Here is a 17,544-nt window from a genome sequence, read left to right as displayed (position 1 = left end):
ATCTCAGATCCAAAAGCACCATAATCTTGGAAGCCTTCAATTTTTTGTTTTTTTTGAATGAAAATCGAAGGACTTCTTTATTGTCATTTCGTCGAACAGTAACACGCAATTTCGTTCAGAACTATCCATCACGATACCTTTCTATGTAACTGCGTAAAAAAGGTCGTACAAATGCCCGGCCACAGTTCAATGCTTCCAAACCATCTACTAATTATCATAGCACATGGTAAACGGAAACCGAAATCGTTACGAAGTTTTCTGAATAAACTCGGTGACGAATAGTGCATTGATAGACAAATATGTTGCTCGTCCGCAGAATATACGGGTTGCGGATACAATTGCATTAACATGAACGTCTTTACTTCGTTCAAAACTTTGTCTTTTATATTTCGTACGACATCTGACTCCGTCATTTCGTACGACTCTATTTTACGTTTTAATGCTAATATTTGTTTATTTTTTCTAGCAAGCAGTTTACGCAATTTCTGCGTTGCTAATCTCAATTGATCAATTTCTTTTTTTTCTTTGATCTACAAAGGAATTTGGGTGAATGGTTACGACTGTTACACGTAGGCTCTTCATTATCCTCACCCAAATCGTACAATACCGATACAGCATCCTTCTTCAATTTCAGTTGCACTACCTTGTCTTTTTCGGCAAAATGCCTTGAACAAATATACCGGTGTTTCGATTGGAGATCGGTTAAACCCGCGAAATCGTCGTTTCCACTATTTACGATCCACTGTATTAACCGATCATTGTCTGCAACTGGGAATGAATGTAATTACGCGACGTAACACCACAACCGCGATAAACACATTTTTTATATCTAGCGCGCGTATCACGAAATACATACCATATTTTGAACACTGAAAGCGGTTACAAATTTGTATATTACACGTTTGCACCGCTTGCATAAGTTCTTCAGACTGACGTGAACTGGAAGAACGTAACGCTAGAAACAAATAAACATAAACTTCTTACATTGTTAGAAAAGGACAGCGAATGGAAAAAGGACTGCGGATTGTTACGATCGCGGATTCTCTTTCTTTTTCATTCGCCATCCTTCCCCGTGTTCGATACTTATTATCGTCAACTTGTAAATATAGTCCAAATTATATCGCGTTTCATGTCATTTTAATCAGAAAAATGTTACAAATATCCTGGTAAAAGATTTATAAGATTTAAGTATTAAGATTTCAATTTGTACAGGAGTAATGACTGTGACAGAGAGAGAGAGGGATTGAACGAGAGAGAGAAATGGCGAGAGTGTGAAATGACGAATGGGCGAGTGAATGCATTTGAAATGAAGCGAGTGATAGGTTGGACGAGGAGAGAGCGAGAAGGAATGAGTGAGAGAATGAGAGAGAAAAGCGACCAGGCGAATGATGTGTTGGCCTTATCTGGTGCATTATACTTTTGAATAAACTTTATTTTTCTTTGAATTCAAGTAAAGACTACAACATATTGAAATGTGTAAAGTTTGAGTTTTAAGTTCATATACATATAAGGGGTTGATGGGTCCAGTGCCGCTGTTTGCAGAAACAGTAAGCAAGCGGCCGTCGCACTTGTTGCTACAGACGTATATATGCAGAATTCACTGTAGTAGAAACTCGTCAAAGAAGTAAAAAGTAGTAATTTCGTCCAAAAATATCGCCTTTTTTCAGACATATAATGTATAATACGTATTTTTAATTGCTTTTGTTCATTTCTTAGAATTGCTTAATAATTTTATAATTACTTTTGTAATTAATTTATCATTGTCACGAAAGTGTTGCCGGCCGCCTTACAGCGCCCGGATTTAAATATATAACCTAACCTAACCTAATATATCAATAATATTCATTTTTAATTGAGTTTTAATAGACATTTTTTGGAGTCTCGTATGTGCAGCTGTAAACAGAGCCATTACGTTCCCTAGACTCTCGTTTCTAAACAGAAATGTGCTGTCGCAGAATTCAATGTGTTATTATCGAAAGTTTTTCACGAATATCTCGGAAACTAACTAAGCAGGGCCGCCGTTTATATGTACAAGGAAAAGTTGTTCAAAATATCGATTTCTATAACATATCCAAAACTCATCTAAATCGAAGAGGAGGTAATTGTAATGCAGGTTCACTGAATTTTGTAACATCTAAACATTTGCAAAGCAAACTTACGAATTGATTAAGAATAAAAAATAAAATTGTCCCCGTGGGATTCGAACTCGATCTTCTGGTTGTGACTGTCAGATTACTCGGGACTCGCGTCAGAATACGTGAATTGTTGGTGAAAAGCACCGAAGCGGCAGCGTACACGGATGAAAGCAGATATATGATTGTGTAAAGTGCGAACACCAATTGCCATGCATATGGAAACAGATGTGGCAACACTGCAAACGTACTATACATGTATACGTTTCTTCACTTTGGTGTAGTCGATAAGGTAGTTGTGCCATGCATGCTCCAGCGAGGTATGGTACGAGAAGAATTGATAAAACAGATACAACTGTTATACCAACTGTGGAAACCCAACTTCACCTTGGGGTACCGGGTACTCCAATAATGACGCCCCATCGGTAACATAGGCATGTTTAGTCTTCTTGTATCTGTAGTCATTGCATTTCTGTAGCAAACATTAGTTTTTCTGCAGAGTGGGTTGTTGTTAAGTCATGAAGTCTTCGTTTCTTGGATTTTGTTGAAACTTCCTCGAAAGGTTTTTGAGGCCTTCCTGTAGATTCTCTCGACGTAGATGGTACAACAAAATCATCTTTTAAATAACCGTTGAAGAATATAAAATCTTCAGCTTGAAGCCATAATTCGAATTTCTTTCGAAAATCTTTTAGTTTGCGGCCACTTTTTTCCCATCTTTCGTTTATACGTCTACAATTATTGGAAATATTAATCCGTATAGATTTTTCTGCTTCTTCTGATGGCATCTCTATACACGATTTTTCCAGAACGTATTTATACAATTCATTAAGACGTCACTCTTAGAGTGCAGAAAAAGACAATATATCCCAAAAGACTTCATAACTTTCAAGGACCGTACGTGACTTACAATTAGTCAAAAAAAAAAACGAATTTGATACGGTCCATCATAAATTAGTCTTCAAGAAGGTTTTGAAATGAAACTATTTCATTCTCTAGATTTCCAACTTTCTCCTAGCCCGATCACCCATGTTGAGATGTTTAACAATATAGGCTTTATCTATTGTAGATGAACGCACGCTCCGATGATTTGAATTTCGCTCCTAATTTATGACCATCGATACAGCAGAACACAGATATGTTGTAAATATTCTCACGGCATTGTCGCCATACTACTTTAACTATATTCACGCGATAGCATTACACGTAAAACTGCTGTAATACCGACGTCTCGAATCGGAGAGATCACGTGCCGTGTCTACCCCCTTAATGCATACATTTACTGTAAATTTTAATATTTTTACTGTGATATAATATATGTAATGTATATCACCTTATTTGTTAAACATTGTATTACAGGAAGACGATGAAGAAAAAGCATCAACAGCGCTTGTTCCGCGAAATTTAAACATGTTTGCCCTTCGCTAACCGCATGTGCGCGTGCAAAAACTCGCACACAATCGAAGATAGGACTCGACAATGGCAACAAGTTCAACAGCGGAATCATCCCCCACGTTGTGTCACCGAGGCGAACCCCCTCCACCATACACGGACACTTCGTCGTTCGTCGCCATTAGAGAATCATTCCGAATACAGTGGTCGATCGGTACGGACCTAGTATATTATATTCACTCGTGCGACGTTTTGTCTAGAAAAATTAACTTACAGTAACTCGTACGTTTTGCGGTTTAGCCTCTAGCTGGTTATTCAGTGTTACTAACTAACTTTTCATAATTCTACTTTGAAATTGTATTAATTTCGGTTGTCGGATTTTTTCTGTGACTGCTTGTGCGCGTCTCGAGACAAGTTCTGAAGTTGCTTAAAATACTTAAGAATTCGGTGCCCGTTTTTCGTGAAGAAGGCTTCATCGAAGAATCATTGTTTTTGGTCGAGGTTGCTTTATGTGAAAACTGCAAGTGATCGAACTTGGAGAACGTTACTACCCTCAACCAGCAGGCCACGAGCATCTTCGAATTCTGGTGAGTGATACAGTTTCTTTTTTCTTTGACATTGTATCTTTGCATGAAAATTTTCATTCTGCGTTTAATAATGATTGGCGTCGGCAAAAGTGAATTAAGTGAAGGGGGCATTTTACGCGATATATAGAAAATAAGCAAATTTCAAGTTCCTTTTTTTGAGAATTTACTGTAGGTATCAATTTTAAATTACACTGTACAACAGTCAAATGATTTCATAACCGCCACTATGAAACTCTTATAGATTTTTGCGAGCTGGATACGAATCTGAAATCCGTTTGTCTCTAGGTCGTAGAGTTTTTGAGAAAATGAGTGTTTAAAAAATTGCAAATTTTCAACGTTGGAGATGTTTTGTGCTTTTACCATAACAGCTATTCAATTGCTAACCATAACAGCTATGGTTCGTTCGATGCGCGGCGCGTGTTCGCGGTAAAAACGAAACACCGCACAATTTGTAATGCCGCGTTGCATCCGCGGCGCACTCGTCTGTACCCAGCTTTACGCCAAGGCAGTAGGCAGGGCGACCACTGCGCCGCGCCGCGCCGTGCCAACATTGAGTACCGTTAGCAACGACGCGTGTTTTGCCGAACTATAGTATTTTTCACGAGAGAGTACGAGTGTTTCGCACAGCTCGACTGAGCTCAGAAAGTTCCCCCACCACTAGCGCTACCCCACCATGATTTACTTCCATTGCGTTCCGCCATATACGCGGTGGACAAAATATACTAATATAGGAACGGCAGAGGTAATGAATCTTTCTAACGATAAGCCAGAATCAAAGTAAAAATGTTATAAGTAAAAGTCGCGGGTAAAACGTTTGAAGTTAGTAATTTAAAAAATAATCAACTCGAATTTGAATGTAAGTAGCTATAAGCAGTACAAAATTGAAATTAAATAGTGTATCATATTAAAATTTTTTTATACAATTTACAAAAATTAAATAAATGTGAAAAAATGAAGGAGTAATAAAGGAATATAAGAGGTATATTATGAAAATACGTATACAATAAACATATCATTTATTAATTATTTTTATTTAAAGGGAAGTACAATGTGTATTCGTCTATGATATTAAAGTCCATTGGATGATAATGACAAGGCGTAGTCCAAGAGTTAAGCTTTTTCCGGGCTTCTTCTCTATATCCATTCATCTTGTGTAAGTTCCTTGCAGCAGGTTGACAGGAGTGTAGATTATTACCAAAAAAAAGAAAAGTAATTAGTATTTCAGTTGTTAAAAACTAAATGATCACAATCTTTGTACTAGTTATATGGAAATTGTACTCACCAAAATTTGAAATAGAAGTTTCTTCTTTCTCTTCGATGCATCCATTCATCCCATATAAATTGATTTAAGCAGGTTGACAGGAACGTAGATTATTACCAAAAAAAAGAAAAGTAATTGATGTAATTAGTATTTCAGTTGTTAAAAAAGTTCGACTGAATGATCACAATATTTGTACTAGTTATATGGAAATTGTACTTACCAAAATTTAGAATAGAAGTTTTTTCTTTCTCTTCGATGCATCCATTCATCCCATATAAATTGATTTAAGCAGGTGAACAGGAACGTAGATTATTACCGGAAAAAAAGTTGGAGTGAAGGATTACAATTTTTGTATTAGTTGTATGAAAATCGTACTTACCAAAATTGGAATGAAAGTCTTCTATGTCTGAAGGGGTGGTATCAATATTAGTCGCTAACATCAGTATCAGACATATCCACATCACTGCCAATGGTAGGCATTTCCAGAGTATCTTGGGAGAAGCAGTCCATATCCATGAGCTTCTGCTCAATGCCGATGGTGTGGCGAATTAAATTTTTCCACATCTCCGATGTTACTCCTTCAATCCCTTCCACTAACAGTTGTTTGACTTGTGGCATATTATATTCGGTGTTCCTGGATTTCACGTGATTCTTCACTGATGCCCACGCAAGCTCAATGGGGTTCAATTCGCAGTGGTACGGCGGCAGACGCAAAATTGTTTTATTATGCTCTCTGGCATATTCATCGACCACGTATTTTTGTTCGGATTGATCTGAGCGTGCCATTTGGAGCAATGTGCTCCTGGTACAAGTATCAGGCACATGATGGCCTTTTGATATAAGCCACTCCTTTAACTGTTGTTTTCTCCACGTCGATGTCGGTCTCATCTCTAATTTACGGCTGTGGTATGGCGCATTGTCCATAACCACCACAGCATTTTCTTTCAATAAGGGCTCGATCCGGCAAAACCACTCGAAAAACGTATCTCCGTTCATTTCGTCGTGGTAATCTGCTGTGTTGGTCTTCGACTCAAAACACAGCAGTCCCCCAGGTAAAAAACCATCGGCTGACCCAATGTGCAGCACGATAAGTCTTTTCCCCCTTCCTGTGGGAGCTGGTGCACCAGTAGACAGTCCTTGCCACCTCGCGTCTTGTACTGATACCACATTTACATCCCTCCAGATTTTCTTACGGCAATCGCCAGTGTTTACCCATGTCTCATCCAAATAGTATATGGGTCGTCCTTCTTCTCTATACTGGCGAATTGTTTGAATATATTTCTCCCTCCAGTTCAGTATGTAAGGCTGCTCCAGCACAGCACAATTCTTCACTCGGCTGGTGTAACTAAAATTCAAAGATTTTAGGATCCTGTACAAGGTCGTGCGGCTGAATTTTGGAAAACATCCATCAGCATTTACGACTGCCAGCAGCGACTTGATGGTCGGAAGCTCCTTTCGTTCCCAGAATTGGTGGACCTTTAAACGAAGGAGTGCTTTCTGATCCATCGTCATCTTCTCTAAGGTGGACAATCGCACTTTCTTCTTACAAGGAGAAGTGACGGTCCCCGTTGCCTTGTACTGCGACAGCGTTCGCTGAATGGTAGATGTTCCAATTCCTGTCTTTTCGCATAAACACCGGATAACGTCCATGTAACGCATATCCGGGTTTGTATTTTTCAGGTCCTTGTGCAGATTCACTATCATCTGTCTTTGACCTGAATGGACAATCTAAAAAACGATAATGCAAAGTACGAATTACAGAATGTTCACCAAATATGAAAACACATTTATTTAATTATTTGCACGTATTTATATAAAGCTTACTGCTTACCTTTCCCATTGCATTTCTTGCAATTACCGTTGACGATCGCGAAATGCTGGGATGTCTTTCCATTTCTTATAACGAACTAAATCTAAATATAACAATTTAACTGAAAGAAATTAATGTAAACTATACTACAATAATAATAAATACTATATTATAAGATAACTTATTAGATACAAAATACAAACGAAATCCTTTAAATGAATAAAGGGGGTTTTAACTTGCTCGGCACCGAACTGTTGCTTGTTTCGAGGCAGAAGCAGGTATGCTATTAGGCTTGACTTTGTTCTAGAAATAGGACGGGTGGCAACATGTCATAAAATAATCGGCAAAACAGCGCCGTTATTTTCTGAACAAGGATAGAATATAGCATGCCCTCTCATTCTTGCACTATTTCGCTTATTTCGAAACAGAGACCGCTTGCTTATTTCGAGGCAATTAAAAGTCGCCCTTACATTTCCGATCTCTAAAGCCGGGTATCCACCGGTATCAAACGCCCGTATCGTATCACCGTTCCGAACCCTTATGAATAGGCAGGCGTTGCCTTGTTGCATGCAACGGCGTGCTGCGGCTCGGACAACATTTCTTCGTTTCTTGATAGAAACGGTTAGGCAATAGGACTGGGCCACTACAGGCGAGGAGTTTCGTTTTGCTGCGAGCCGTTCCAACGGAACGGAGGCAACGGACCCATCCGAAAAATTTGTCGATTCTTTTTGCCGTTCCATCGAAGGAAAGGTTCATGCGTTTTCACTTGACATAGCGTTTCGTGCCGTCACTTGGGTTTCAATTTGTTTGAAATCTTGCAGTATTATTGGATTCATTTCAAAATCGATGAAATTATTTATGCACTTAATCTAATTTAATTTAGATAAATTTTATCGTCTAAATACATTTAAACAGATCAATTATCTTCGGTGATACGCTGTACATAAAAGAGCAATGTTAATAATCACCTGTATGATTATTGAAAAAGGGCAATGTTAATTTTCCAGAGATTTTTCCGTTGCCGAGTATCGAAAGTTCTATTGGGCTGTGATACGGAGGTGAAGGAACGGGCCGATCCGAAAATTGTCGGTTTCTTGCCGTTCAAAGCATAGGTTCGGAGACCACTTGAAACGTAAAAACAACACACCCAGGCGAAGGCCCGAAATGCTATGTCAAGTGGAAACATGACACTTGAGGCACGAGATAATATGATTTGGAATCGGATATATCAGTGAGATAATACTAATGCAACGACTGAACTTTGTTATGTTTCATGTTTTTCTTATAAAACTGTTACCAAGATATTTGTGACGTTTTTCTGATTAAAATGATACCAAACACGATATGGTTTGGACAATTCTTATTTATAATAGTATTTCCTACAGTGTGATTCTCTTGTGCTCGCAAATTCATTGTGCTATAACTTAGTAAAACGAATAAATCTGTTGAAACTAGCAAATGCTTCTACTGCTGTTGTCGAAACAACATTGATCTTTTTCCGTATTGATGAGAAATATATAACTTCCTAATCGTGGTGGGGGTTTCGGTGTAGAAACTTCCACTTCCTCTATTGGTTGAAATTCGTATTGCAGATGTAATAAAAGTTGTACAGTACTAATTGTAAGCGACGGACTCCTACAGTAAAGAAACAGCATGCAGCAAATCGAAACTTCTCACCTATAGGAGTTTCTTTCAAGAAACGAAGAACTATTGGCCGAGCCGTACCACGCCGTGGCATGCAACGAGGCAACGTCTGCCTATTCAAAAGGGTTCGGAACGGTGATACGATACGGGCGTTTGATACCGGTGGATACCCGGCTTAAGACGGATGTGACGTAGGTTTACTTGTAACATATAAGGAAAATATATATGTCATCGTAATTATCCAATGATTATATTGTATTTTTATGTACCTACCTTTTGTATTCTTTTATTTTATACAGCTCCGTAGTATTTTCCTAAATACTTACAACAGACTTTAAGTTACTAATATTACATTTCACTTATTAGACCTCACAATGGATCGAAAAGAAAAAAAGAAAACTAGCGTGGAATTTACATTATTGCAAAAACATAATTCGACCATTGTAATAATTATTCGTAAAAAATAAAACAAAAAACGAAAATAAAAAATAAATTTAGGCAGAACTTTCGAAAACGTCCATGTCCCGAATTAATAGAAATTTTGAAAATAGATTTTTTTCGGATAAACAGGATGTTTATGAGTAGGATTACTAACTGCTGGGGGCTGGAGACATGTTTTGTTTATATATATTTGCCCACTTTTTTATCTTCGTAAGACGGAAAATAAGGAAATGACAAAGAACCTTATGCGCCTGACGTATGATGGATCCTTCCACACTTGGTGTTTGGCAGCACCACATACACCAGGCGCGAGACGTAACGAGCCTGTGCAAAATTCAATGTAAAAAAGAATGGTGCCTTATTTTCCATTCTGGTTGTTCAACTTAAGATCTTCTCATATAAGAACAAATAACCGATTCCCGGAAACCCCTTAATAGGAGGCCCATTTTTGCCGGTAATGTCACCTCGCTGCATTACCCGTATCTACCATCTTAAAGGAATGGATTTGAAAAGAAATCTTAGACAATAATAAAATTGCTAAAAAACATTTTATTACACAAAAGAATACTTTGCGCTGAACAAAAATCATAATTCACAAATTTCTGATTACCCGATATACAGCCTGTCCAGCGTGGCTCACGACATACAGCCGTACGGCGCTTGCGCGTTACCTTGGTAGCGGAGCGTGGCAGAACCAATCAGAGCCAACATGCGCAGACGAGACCAAAATTCGTTCATCCGTACTAGTACTCTCTCGTGAAAAATACTATACAGTGACTATAGATAGTACAGGGTGATCCTCTCGCTACGCTACCCAAAGCAAGTGCCACCTGAATAGAATGTGGTAGTCTACATCCTATTTCTGTTATCGCATACATGACCGTCGAGGCCCCTGCGGCGAGGACGGTTGTGTGCGTGGAAATCTGTGTTCTGAGCAGACGAGACCCATTTAAACGTTGCGGAAAAGAGTAAAGTTGTATATATTTACCTTTTTATTTTTACATCAAATGTTGGAAATGGTCCCCTCCAGCGTCCAAACATTTCTGAATGCGTTTTTTCAAATTATCGAACACTAAAATCAGCGTATCTTCGCTAATATTTTGTATCTCCTGTTTTATATTCCATTTTAATTGTTCTATTGTCTGTGGTTTATTCCGGTAGACGCGTCCTTTAAGGAAACCGCACAAGAAAAAATCTGGTGGGGTTAAATCTGGTGATCTAGGAGGCCACAGATTTTTAGAAATAATTCTGTTATCGAAATAACTTTCGATTTCCCTCATTGAAGCGTCAGAGGTATAGCATGTTGCTCCATCTTGTTGGAAGTATCCTTCTGCCAATTCGTCGTCCGTTAATTCATTTACAAACTCTTCAAAAATGCAATTTATGTATACATGTGAATTGACGGTTGAATTAAAAAATATGGGGCCAATAATTCGTCTTCTCGAAATACCACACCACACTCCTATCTTTTCAGAATCTAGAGGTGCTTCAAATGTTTCGTGCGGATTTTCAGTTGCCCACCTTCGTGTGTTTTGCGAATTCATATATCCGCTTAGATGAAACCATGCTTCGTCAGTAAACCAAGTAATATCTAGGATATCTTGTCGTTCTTTAATAAAATTTCCAAACCAGTTGCAGAATTCCATACGTTTTTGATAATCGTGGGGCTGTAATTCCTGAACCGCAGAGATCCGATAGGGGTATAAATGTGCCTTTTTTGCCGCTCGTTGACAACTTGTATACGGCATGTTCAATTCCTGAGATAATCGTCTCAATGAGGTGGATGGAGCCTGCAATAATTGCGTTTTCACCGTCTCCACAGTTTCTGTTGGCATATTGCGACCTCCTCCATGCTGGTTATGGATACTTCCAGTGGTTTCAAACTTATCAACTAATCGTAATATACATATTTTCGATAGCATTATTCCACCATAAGTGTTTTCAAATTGTTTTTGGCACACCGTTATCGATTGCATACTGTAATATGTACGAATTATAAACACGCGCTGTTCAATTGTATACATGTTTTTAAAACGAAGAATCGCTTTGGCTCGCTTCAAAATCGCACTACGAACGCTTTAACACGACTGATTCTTGGGACAAAAATTTGACCAACGAAATGCACTTAGGCAATAAAAGAGAAAGTATGAATTCATTAGACAAATAACCACCACCGTTCAACCGGTCCCTTGCAGGTAAAAAGTTACCCTCCAGTGCCTACACGGAGCTTCTATTTTTATCCAGATGTGCGAGGAAGTAACAAACTCGTACATCATTTCAATTTACTCGTACAGCGTAACCATTCAGAAAATATTCTGTTTTCCGCAACGTTTAAATGGGTCTCGCCTGCTCAGAACACAGATTTCCACGCACACAACCGTCCTCGCCGCTGGAGCCTCGACGGTCATGTATGCGATGACAGAAATAGGATGTAGACTACCACATTCTATTCAGGCGGCACTTGCTTTGGGTAGCGTAGCGAGAGGATTACCCTGTACTTGCTACGGTCATTAATAGGATCCTTCATACCCTTGCGTGGGTTACTCAAGGGTACGGGCGGTAACGTCGTATGACCGTTGGGAAGGAATGAAGACTCTACTTATAGAAAATAGTTTCAACCCCATTAATTTTCGACGGTACCCCCTCCTTTTTCTAACAACGAATCAGCATTCACGATATCTGTAAACTACACAATAAATTCAACGGCACGACAGCGAAAAGACACAGATCAATTTTAATACATCGAACATCCAGTCATCGTTAAACGAAAAGTGTTGTGGAAAAGTGCGTTATGGAATCCGATAAGTCATGGAGTTTTGAAAAACGTAATTACATACGTACATAGTTATTACTGTGAAATTTGTTTTATTTTAATACATCGTTATTTGAATTAAAAATGTATTTTTAATGTGTAATTTTCAGATGAAATGTTAATTGAATTAATGAAGAGCAAACCGGGTCTATATGATTTACAAACAAGTCAGTATAGTGACGCTCATTTTAAAAAACAAGCGTGGAACGAAATTGGGAAAACGATAGGTCAGTCTGGTAAGTAAAGTGACAAATTCAATATAAATATATCTTTATAAACATTTTGAAAATACTTATTAGTAATACTCATTACATTACATTATTTTGTCCTGTTGCCACCGCACTGAGCCTTCAGGTGAATTAAAAAAGTTTTTAAAAATTTCCTTCGTTCAAAACGCTTCATTCTGTGCATTTCCACCTTGTCTCCGTAGGTTATTTACATTAGTTGTTTCAGTATATTCTAAATTTTGTTCGCAGTTTATACCTCGGCTATTTCTAATGATATTATGAAGAATGCACGTTGCTAAAATAATTGTGGCAGCATTTTGGGATTCAACTATCATTCTTCGAGAATATATTTTAAATGTTTGCGACAATATTCCGAATGCACATTCCACTAACCTCCTTCCCCTACATAGTCGGTAATTAAATATTCTTTTTTCATTTTCTTCGGTACTTTGTGTACCTGGATACGGCCGCATTAAATATTTTTTTAATGGGATGCCTCATCTCCCAATATTACGTAGGGTGCAACTGTGTTTGTTTCTGGCAGTGGAGAATCGTCAGGAACATTCAATTTGCCACTTTCTAAACTTTTGCTAAAAGCAGAATTCGCGAAAATGCCACCATCACTATTTTTGCCATACGACGCTACATCCACAGCAATAAATTTACAATTGGCATCTACCAATGCCAAAAGCACTATTGAAAACGATTTCTTATAATTAAAATATAGTGATCCACTATTTGCAGGCGCCTGAATTGTCACATGTTTGCCATCTAGGGCTCCTAGACAATTTGGAAAATTCCACATAGTCCACATTTCATTAGCTGTTTCTAACCATTTCTCTTTACTTGGAGTTGGAATATATTCAGCTAATAATATTTCATTAATTGCTCTACAAACTTCAAGACAAATACTTCGTACGGTTGAATGACCAAGACGATAGCTAAAAGCAATCGTTTGATAGGAATCTCCAGTAGCTAAACATCTGAAAATACAAAACGGTCAATAAAATTAATATCCAATTTGATTTGATTTTATTTATTAAATGTATTATTTCCTCAATTACAGGTGCAAAGACTCGCTGGGAGTGTTTGCGGGGACAGTACCGAAAATATTTAGCAAGACTGAAAACTAAAAGCGGACAAGCTGCGGCCAAAATAACGAAGTGGCGATTTGCCGATCATATGGAGTTTTTGACAACATACATTAATGTGGAACGGCCAAGACTGTCGTCGATAAACGAAGATATACAAAATATAGAAGAGTCTATAGACGATAGCGAACTAACACCAGGAGTTCCAAAAAAAAAAAAATAGCCGAGGGTACTTCAGAAGAGGAGAGCGCCTCATCCACACTTATGAAATATTTATTACAAGAAAAGGAAAGTGAACCGAAGGAAAATCATTCGATTGACACCTTTTTTTCATTAATGTCTACCACAGTAAAAAATTTTTCGCCAAGAGATCAACTTATTGTCAAAAATAGAGTTTTTAATTTAATTGGTGAAATAGAAGAGAAATATTTATACAATTCCCCTTCTCCACCCTTTTCCTCCCCTCCATACCAACCACATACCTCCCATTTCAGTGCACCACCACCGTCAACAGTACCTTATCCGTCTACACCTCCATCAGCTCATAATAATTTCAACAATTTTGATCAATAAGTTTATGTATACATATAGTTTATAATAAAAACAATTTTTTATAATATAAAATATAAAAAATAATTTATAATATAATAAAAACAATTACTCACCTTAGACATACCATTAATTTTTGTCTCGGAGAAATAGCTTCTCGAAACGTGGTATTTTTCTTCCAAATTTTCTTCTCAATTTTCGTAAGTACCATTTCAAATGTACGAAAATCCATTCTGAAGTACTTAATAAATTTTTCTTCATCTTTCATTAGATGACGATACAGCGTATAATATTCGCCTTCTCTTTTTCTCGTTAGTAAACTTGGATGTGTTACGTCGCGAGCGTGATACGGCGCGCGACGTACAAAAATATAAAAAGAAAAGAAATTAATTATTTTGTTAATTAATATTATTATTTCTTTTACTTTCTGGGTGATTAATACGCGGTTAAGAACGGTATTGTCGCTGCCACCAGTCCCAATCGCGCTCGACGATGTTAGGTCGATAACAATCGTGTTACGTTGCGCGTGCGACGGCGCAACGTAAAAGGAAAAATATATGTTTAATAAAGATGTAGGGTGGTTGCTGTTTCAATTTGATGATTGAAAGGCAATTCCCTATTCTTATCTTCCCTATTTTGGCGCGATGGTTGGTATTGCTGCCACCAGTCTCGAGCGGGTAAACGCTCTCGACAATTAAAAGACGAAAGACAATTATTAAGATGTTAAAATTTAGAATTGAACCCCTTTAATCTTTCGTTTGAGTTCGTTCAGCGCTTTAGGTCCCGTACGGGTCCGTCCTTGAATCTGTATATGATGGTAGGCGTGTTTGGCTGAAAAGTGTATGTGGTGTGTTTGAAATAAATTTGATGCTGTTTAACTGGTAAAACTGATTTAATTACGAATAAGAATACAGAATATGAAATTAACAGAATTAATAATCAAGAATTAACAGAATATGGAAAGCCAAAAATTGAAGATGTGTTAATTTTGAAACTCGTTATTGAAAAATACCAGTTTATACGATTTGGTTAACAAGGGTAAAGATGATTGATAAAAATAACAAAAATATAATGATATGCACGCTCTGAGATTACACTTGAAGGTTTACGATTTTATAACGATCGCGGGAAAAATGATCGTTGCGACCCCGTTTTCCTCTGTATTAACTCGAAATTTGGCGTATTTCCGCCGTGTGGGTACACCCCAGCCTGAGATACTCTCGGCACCCTTGAAAGGGCAGGACTAAGGTGCCCCTTTGATATAATAAGAAAGAAATTATGAAAAACGGAATCGTAACACGATAATAATTGAACGTTTTTATCGATACCTCAAACGATGGAACGATCTGACCGGAGGATTCTCGGAACCCCGAAGGGCTGGTCAGATCGCCCGTTTTGCCAATTAATAGTCGTCGTGTTCAAAAATGGTAACAGAATCGACTTACCGAAACGCTGTATAATTATTACAAGATAATATATATTCGCTTGTAGATTTCTCGTATTCGCTGGATATTCTGGAACACCAAAGAACGGTAAGATATCGATCACTGCACTTGTCGCGACGGAAAATGAATTAGACGGACGAGCACGTCGACGAGAGACAAACGATTACGAACGGAAAAGAGTAAATAAGATATAGAATTACGCGAATTGAAGTTAATACGATTTCTACGCGAGCAAACGATTTAAAATGAGAAAGAAAAGATGGAAAATTTAGGTAGAAGGAAAATTTAACGTGCGCGTCTATAAGTCCTTATTCAGAATTCTGATTATTTTAACTCGCACGGCACTCTGCCTCGCTACGCGGAGGACTTTACCGCAGAGAAAATATCGCGAACTTCCGAATAACTCTGTCTCTCGGACACACGGGCTCAAGATCACGTACCTCGACGATTGATCGATCAAGAGTGCCAAATCTTGCGCGAGATCGATGGTCGAAGGGCCCGTCGCGCGATCATCGTCCTTGGAGGGGACGGTTTGACGAATCGTGGCACGTGCTCGGTATTGTCGCGTGCCCGGTGATTGGCTAAGACGCGCGAGCTAGACGAAGATCCTTCATCCCCTTTCTTTGGTGTTCCTTTTCTTTCTACTTCGTCGCCATGATAGTTTCAACGGTTTTCTAGAAACTACGCAGTATTTCCTTTAAATGTATAATTTCTCATTGCGGCTATTGATTTAGCTTGATTGTCAAAATAATGAACTATTATTATTAAATGAATGCTATGGATTTGATTAGAATACAAAACTGAATTAAAATGTATAAATTAACAGATGAAGCCGTCATCCGTATATTTCCCTTAACAGGATCAGAATTATTTACTCTCCTGATTAATAACAAAGATCGTTTAGCGTAAAAGCGGACGATGCATTTACGATAGTCGCAATGCCGATTATGCATTCATTTACAATCTTTCGCATAATTATCTCTGTGGAATCGACAGCGATGAATTTAGACATTTCTACAAGAACGTTCTTTGTTCAAAATTCGCCGTTGTCGCTAGGCAGTTCTTAGAATTTCGAATACAATAGTATTTATTGCTTTAAACGACCCTTGATTTTCGAACGGCGGTCGAACGTTCGCGACGTTAGACTTGGTAAGGGTTCTCATTTATTTTAGTTTCATCGTTTAAATTCATATTCATCCATCCATTCTTTTCACACTATCATTCGATCAGGTAATAATGATCCTGGTTGGACCGGCTGACGCTTTGTGCAAATGAGAGGGAAAGAGTTTCCTTAACAAAGAAGTTATTACGGTTTTCCCGTTTCTACGCAGTTACCAAGGGAAATTCCCGGAATGCGAAGCACTGGATAACTGCGTAGCGCTGATGTTATGCTGACGGCTCTCTCTCTCTCTTACGAGCTAGCGCGAGTTTTTGCGCGTTACCCGATATTAAACTGTATTGTATTTCTATGGTTGGCGACGATAATTTCAAGGGGGGTCACGTAAACTATTGTAAAGAAGGAAACAGAAATGACCTTTCCTCGTGTACCTCGCATGAGAAATTCTCGGAACCCAAGGGCTTGACAACATACACGATTCCAGGGTAGAGTAGAATAAAGAAGAGAAAGCAATAGGAGAAGTCAAAAATAGAAAAGAATTAAACTCAAACTCTTCCTTGTACACCCCTGCATGAGAAATCCTCGGAACCTCGAAAGGCTTGACAAGTATGTACAAGGTAGAGGAGGAATGAAAAGATTGGCGGAAAAGTGAAACACCTACCTCACGACCCTTACATGAGAAGCAGTCGAAAGAAAACAAACGGCGTTTCGTCTCGGGATCGTCTGTTAGACTCGTCAGTGGGGCTGACAACAGACGACCCCTGCCCCAGACACCTATCATACCGCGGTTCGAAAGTTGTATATATTCGAGCCGCAGGCCGGGCGAGCGTTTGCGAGAGCACGGTTCCTCTCGCAGCTACCTATCGCTCCCCGGCCCGAACTCAAGGCGTCCGGGGAGACGAAACCCCCTCCATTAAACGATTGCGACACATGAGAAATCCTCGGAACCCCGAAAGGCTTGATAAGGGACGCAAGGCGGATAAATTTCAAATTTTCCGCCGGGGCGTAACACACACAATTGTTGGCCGGCAATAGACAA

General features: G+C 38.5%; 1 protein-coding gene across 4 annotated transcripts in view; it reads left to right on the top strand.

The window, feature by feature from the left end:
* The window catches only part of LOC114882537, a 440,519-nt gene that overhangs the window by 178,245 nt on the left and 244,730 nt on the right, over positions 1 to 17,544 (top strand). The window lies entirely within an intron of this gene.

The sequence above is a fragment of the Osmia bicornis genome, chromosome 16 (genome assembly GCF_907164935.1).
Source record: "Osmia bicornis bicornis chromosome 16, iOsmBic2.1, whole genome shotgun sequence".
In the NCBI taxonomy this organism is placed as follows: domain Eukaryota; kingdom Metazoa; phylum Arthropoda; class Insecta; order Hymenoptera; family Megachilidae; genus Osmia; species Osmia bicornis.
The sequence above is the reverse complement of the archived record's forward strand: the minus strand, read 5'-3'. Positions and strand labels throughout refer to the sequence as shown.